Below are 6,583 nucleotides of genomic sequence, written 5' to 3'. Positions count from 1 at the left end.
AGAACAGCGTCAAACTCATCTGTGAGACCTACAAAATTCCAAACCATTTTACAGATGGAAGACCTGGAGATGTTTGGTTCAGGAATTTTCTCAAGCGTCATCCAGAGCTCAGCAAGCACAAACCAAAATCGTTCTCATTGGAAAGACCTACTGTTACTGCTGAAGACCTCACTGAATGGTTTCAGAATTGTCTTGGATATTTCACAAAACACAACTGCATTAAACTTTTCCTTAAAATGAGCATCCGAGTTTGATCGAATTCAACGGAGTTAGAAAAGAGCATCGCAGTAAGGTTCTTTCGCATATATTAATATTAACGTAATTTTATTAATTTTCTTCAATATTATTGCTAAAATTCTTTTTCTATCATGATTCTAAATGAAAAAAAGAATAATTCTATTGATTTGGAATGGGGAAAAAATATTTCATCAGTCCAAAAACAAGCGTTTAAGTCGCACTCTATGAAAAGCATCGAGATTACCTCTTTTTACTATAATTGCATAAATTTATGCTTTAAATGGAATTAAATTTGTTTTGGAATTAAAATGAGTTAGAAGGTTAGATCAACGTATATCATAGGAGAAATTGTTAGTATGAGCCAACCTGAGTAATACTAGGTAAAGTGTTGTGAAATTTGTCTCATTTTCTTATATTTTATAGATATAGTTATTTGTTCTATAACTATTTAAAATTTAAATACTTATTAAGTATATAAATAACATTCCGGATATGTTAATTTTATCTTGCAGTATTGATCCGAAATCGATGTAAATATTATGCTTTTTAGGTGTATTAGGGGTTAAAGTTTCTCTTTTCATGTTATTTCTAGCCTTAAAAAGGTGTAAAATTAACATTTAAATATGTTGATATATTTTTACACCTAAAAAGTGTTAAAGTTATGAGGAAAAAAGTTAATCGCACCCCCGTTTTTTCTCAGTGTAATATTTAATCCCTATAGGGGAAATGCTCATAATTTTGTCCAGTTTCTTATTTTGGACACTTTGAGGATAACATTGGACACTAAAAATAAATTGATTAAAATGATGGATTTTTATTCCAATATTTGATGAATAATGAATTCTATCTAAATATTTGTTCTTTTTGGAAGATTTTAACACTAAATACGTTAAATTTTGAATATGATTTGAGTTGAAATTGCTTTGTTGAAAATTCAGTGTGAGCAATTGCTTACGAGAAATATGACAGAACTTCGTGGCTTACTTCAGTCTTATTTAGTTTTGGTGAAGTACTAACAAAGTTTGTTCGCTGTTTTTGAGTGATATTATTGAATATTCATTGAATATTCTGTTGATTCACGTTACTGATGATTTGTACATTTGACCTGAAGTGAGATTTGCCTTGTGAATTATATTTTTCGTGTGAAAAATGGGAAATTTTTTAAGACATTCACCAGTGAGGTGATGATTCTTATTTTGGACAGGTGTTTTTCTCACGAAATTTCGTAAAGTTTTAGCTTTTGTGATGACTAGATTGGACAAATGCCTGGAGAAACAAAGGAGCATCATCTCTACGAAAGAGATGTGGTAAGAAATGCCTTGAAAGGCTCCCGGAAAGGTCAGGGAATGAGCGAATCCGCACGTACTTGGAGTATCGAAGTCAACTCACTTTAATGAATTATATGGAAAGTTTCCGGGCTTCTTGTGACATTCAACGTTTCCCTTACATGAACAGGAAGAGGACTTGGTAAGATTGGTTCATCAAATGAAGAACAATGGGCATCCTATTGAGGCGGATTAGCTGTCCAAATTTACAGCCAAGTTGGACAAATTAATAAACAAGTTGTCCAAAATAAGAGCCAAAGTCACCTCTACATATCAATTCATTTTTAAACGTATTAAAACTAATTTTAATAAAAATAAGTCGATAAATAGCTTGCCAAGTTTCTAAACAACCCTTCTAAAAAGAGAGTAACAAGAAATGTCAATTAGTATAGAAAATATCGCACTTCAAACTTGGAACTTCGATGCTTATAAGCAGACTGTCCAAAATTATGAGCACTTCCCCTATATGATTTTTGTCTCATTGTGTTTATTTTATGGCAATCATTTTTTTTTTTAAACTTTAGTCTCTAGTGAATCAAATAATGCAATTTGGCTAAAATATTTTATGGGATTAAATATTGAATTACAAGTGGGTAATAATATTATATGATGAATATTCAGAAGGGAATGGGGATGTCGTTAGTTAGCAACTGAACAAGAAATTAATATGATTTTTTATTAAATTTATATTCTCAAATAGACACTTGAAATTTTTCCAATGTTTCATTGGACGCATAAGCAATAATACAAGATACCTCCCTCCTCCTTAGCCAATTCATTTCGTCTTCTGTATGTGTTGAAAAACTGGAGAGGGGATCGAAAGAGTAGTACACAGTTGAACCCCACTGTTCTGATGAATTTTCAAATACTCGAAAGACTCCATCCAGAAGAGATTTCTTATGGAAATCTCAGCTAGGCTTCCACTGTATTGCGTGTAAAGTGCTCGTACAAGAAGTACTACGGATAGACACATTCATCACACATTTTACTCTCTGTACACGCTACTTTTTGCCTTCTCAACTCCCGGCTCCCGTCCCATAGACTTTTTTCTCAGAGTTGCTGCCAAAGAGGGAAAAATTCAATGGATTTTCAGGCAGTTTCTCTCTTATTCTAGTCACTCATCTTTTGGGCATGGGAAACGAGGTGAGTCCAACAGAGCGAAAAGCCATTGTACCTGAAAATTCAGGAGGCGCATTTTGTTGTTTCCTCAAATGTCTAATGCTAATCTAATCGACAGTTTTCCGCGCTCAAAGTCTTTCAACTGGGAGTGAGAATCAATAGAAATTAGAGGCATGCCCTAGTCGTAATTAACTCCGTGCTACATAATTAATGAAATTGCCTCGTCTTTGGGGTCAATAAATGTAAATTGAATGTGGCGGAAAAATCTTCTCTAAAAAAGGGAGACTTTGAGGTGACAAACCCGGAGATTCTTTCGTTGCTCTTAAAGATAAATCCATCAATTGTTCACATCACGCGGATGATGACTAATCCGTTTAAGATCATTACGGTGCGTATTATTTTGACAAAGTTGACAAATATACAAATGAGATCATTCTATTCACACAAAAATGCAGAAAATGTTATGTGTTGCGGTGTGAATTGAACTCGAGATCTGCACGGTGTTTGTTAAGGTTTTCCGTTTATTGACTCTCACCACATATTGCGTTTTAATTTTCTACATTTTTCCAACTTGTGGATCTCTTACACTGTTTTTGCTTCCATTCCCGCAACGACATTCGACAGTCGAGCCAACGCCCTGAGATCAATTTCTTAGATTTTTTAGCCTGAAATGTTTGTCGTTTTTTCCTAAAACTTCTAAAAGAGGTGAAGAGCGTATAGACAATTATTTCCGCGGAAAAAAATAAAACAGTTAATGCAATCAAATAATGAACATTGTAAAAAATGTTGAATAATAGAGGTCAATTTTTTTTATTAAAAATGTTTTTATTATAAAATCCAAATTATACTTTAATAAGTGAAAAAGAAAATTAAATGATTTCTTAAACATTTCTTTTTTATTTACCAAAGATGGTATTTATTTCTAATTAGGATTCGAAAGAAAGCCAAAATGGTAAATATTTTTGTGTCAAAATTAAAAATTTCTAAAAGCCATTGGTTCTTAGTACCCCAGGAAATACGTACATTAAATACTTATTAAGCATTCTATGAGTAATTAATTTAATATATACCTTAATTGTAAATTGTTCAATTAAATTCAGTTTCTTTTCATCCCATTTCGTCTTCTTACTGCCATCGCCGTCTTAGCGTTGATGTGAACCTCCAGAATGAAAACGGTGAGAAATTTCTTCACTGGTTGTATGTTATATGTTACAATGACAATTGTTACAATAACAAAGAGAATAGGTTAGATTGATAATTCAGAGAGAGAAGAAAACCATTTCCGAGACAAAGGCTTCTTAAAAAAAACTGTCTACCAATCAGACTAATCACCAAAAAGGTAAGTCAAAAACGAAGGAAACGACTTGAGTAACACACTACCAAAGTTAAAGAATCTCATAGAATAAGTTGTAAAACATCTAATTTCCTTGCTAAATATATGTAAATTTGGCAATCAGAATAATAATTGTGTTTCCCGAGATATTAGGTAAGTTTTATTGGGAACATCGTGCGACCTGTGAGTTGTAGACACCTAGACTCTATTTGAGCCTTTATGTTTACTCAGCAAGCCTTATGCCCTAGACACACTTGCGACTTAAGCCATAAGAGACGACTTAGTTAGTGAAAAATCACGGAAATGAAGTTTAACAATTACTTCGAATATAATTACGCTAAGCCGTCTCTCGGCTAATCCTCAGGTCTGTCGAGGCCCTTACTCTAGTTCACATAAAATCTGGTTGAACTGCAGAATGACCTGAGTTGTCACTCTTTTGACATCCTCCAGTGTCAGAACTTTTTTCTTAAAGATCTTAACCCTCTGTCTTGAGATTTTGGAACGATAACACACAATTGGTTCTACTGTTTCTAGACTCTCCCTACAACCCCCTGTTAAGATTGAGCAGGAGTTGAGTTATATTTAAATCAATTACGAATTTCGCGAAACTACAGCCCTTAACTGATCTTGCGGAAGTAATTTTTCCGGAATTCTCTCTTAAGACATTCCAAACACAACTTTTTCTGTGTATTTAAAGATCTTATAGGTCATTACGTTGTTCTTTCTTGGGAACTCAATGGGTCAAGTGGTAGAGCACTCGCTCTATGATGCAAGTGTCGCGGGTTTAAATCCCCTTTAGGTCACCAGGAATTTTTTTGGCGTTAAAGGTATTTCGGATTGCATCCAGTGAGCTTCACTGCACTTGATTCCAGGGGCATAGGACTGACAACCTCATCCCGTACAAGAAAAAATAATAATGCATGTCTAGAAATCTCCTTGCGGGAAGGCCTAGGTCCTTCATGGAATGTTGTGCCAGCATTATTATTATTATTATATTATAGGTCATTACGACCAGATTTAAAATTGAAGAAAATATTATTTTCATTCCAGCTTTGTATAGCTTTAAATCAAAAGCTTAAATAAATGTTACAATCATCTTTATCGGAGTAACAGAATCGTTATTTAAAGGCCGATTTAGGAAATTATCTCAAAATTGAAGAACAAAACAGATTTTTATAAGTAATAGAATATATAGAGAATATAGAATGGTATATCTTTGGGTTCGTTGGAAAAGTTTTGAAATTCCTAATAAAAGCCTAAACTTATTCCGATAGGTTATGAACCGGTAATGAATTGGTTCATAATCGATAACTATTTTTTTTTATTAACAATTCAATTGTATTACTCTTAAGGCATTTTAGACAATGTTTTGGGAGATTTATAAATCGGTTCAAATCGGTTGTGAGCCGGTAATGAACCGGTTATGAACTGATATGTAATTTTTGTCCGAAGATTAATTCTATTATTATTAAAACTATTTTGGGAGATTTTTTGACTGATTTATGAATCGGTTCAAAACAGTAACCAACAGACAGGAACCAAAACCAAACAGGAACCAGTAAACGGAAAATGATGCGAAAGTAGGGGAGACTGGGGCAAAATTTGTCAAAGCGAAAATTTCAATATTCACTATTTTCTAAAATAAAAGAGACTGAGGCTTGAAATTTTTATTATAGATAGCATTTATGAACCTTCTTAAACTTACAAAGTTTCAAGGGATTCGAGGAAGTATTATGTAAAATAAAAAATAATGAAATTTTTAGACCTATTTTTGGAATATTTGACTTACAGAAAATATCAATACTGATTAGCTCAATTTAAGCACATTTCTCGTTATGATAGATAAAAATTATCTTCGACAAAGTTGTAGAGGAATAAATTTCCTATAAAATTATGTCTATTTGATATTTTTAACGTTTGCGAGAGTAAACCGTCACAAATTATTCGAAAACTGACAAAATTTGCCCCAGCAATTTTGAGAATCTCCACAAAATCGATTTTTAGAAAATGATTCAAAAACCACAAATATTGTTGACATTTGAGGATTGAGAAATGTCATCTATCCCCCCAAATATTCATATTTGAGAAATATGACTGTATCTTCAATTCTACAATACACAAGTATTTTTAACGATATACATATGTAATAATATTTATTGCATCACAACAATTAGAACTATTAGTGTTTTTTTTTTTATTTTTGTATTCATTGTATCAAATTTTGATTTATAAAACATGTTCTTTCCGTTTAAAATGTTTCTATAGCAGCACTTTCGAACCTTTCGAAACTTGTAAAATTAACAAAATAATAAGTAACAATTAACTAATATCTTGTGAACGGTTTTAAGATCAAGGGGAGCAAGGTATGAGTCCCTAGCTAGAATTAAACACTCGGTACAGTCCTCGAGCTTACATGAAAAAAACTTAATTTCTTTGTAAAAAAAACACATATATTTCTCTTTGAGAGGTGTAAATAATGTAATGTGTATGCTTGTGACTGAAGAAATCCATTAAAAATTTCTTTGAATTCGACAAGTTGGATCTGGTAATTGAAAAGAGCAACAAAAGG

The sequence above is a fragment of the Phlebotomus papatasi genome, chromosome 1 (genome assembly GCF_024763615.1).
Source record: "Phlebotomus papatasi isolate M1 chromosome 1, Ppap_2.1, whole genome shotgun sequence".
In the NCBI taxonomy this organism is placed as follows: domain Eukaryota; kingdom Metazoa; phylum Arthropoda; class Insecta; order Diptera; family Psychodidae; genus Phlebotomus; species Phlebotomus papatasi.
This window is presented reverse-complemented; position numbering follows the sequence as displayed.